Source organism: Gigantopelta aegis, chromosome 6 (genome assembly GCF_016097555.1).
Source record: "Gigantopelta aegis isolate Gae_Host chromosome 6, Gae_host_genome, whole genome shotgun sequence".
NCBI lineage: Eukaryota > Metazoa > Mollusca > Gastropoda > Neomphalida > Peltospiridae > Gigantopelta > Gigantopelta aegis.
This window is the reverse complement of record NC_054704.1, coordinates 8658505-8658880: the sequence shown is the minus strand read 5'-3', so window position 1 is coordinate 8658880 and position 376 is coordinate 8658505.

Here is a 376-nt window from a genome sequence, read left to right as displayed (position 1 = left end):
CTGCCATCTGTGAATCTGAGGCAGAACCTCGATTTGTCTGTAAAAATGTTGTAACGCCATTGTCGCACAATCCATCCCTGGTGTTGCCTAGCCCACCATAATCGTTGCCGCCTATGGTGAGCTGTTAGGGTCACACCCTTCAGAGGACGCCTCGCTTTCAGGCGGTCTTTGTAGAGTCTGTTCTTGACGGTCGATGTTGAAATTCACCTTCCTGTTATTGTACGGAATTCACTGTTCATAGCAGCAGCTGATTTGAATCTATTGCGTAGAGCAATTAATGCTATGGTGCAATTTTGTCGAGGTGTCTTTTTAGGCCTGCCACGCCCAGGTCTCATTGCAACCCCGCCAGTTTGACAGTACTTAACCCACAATCTAG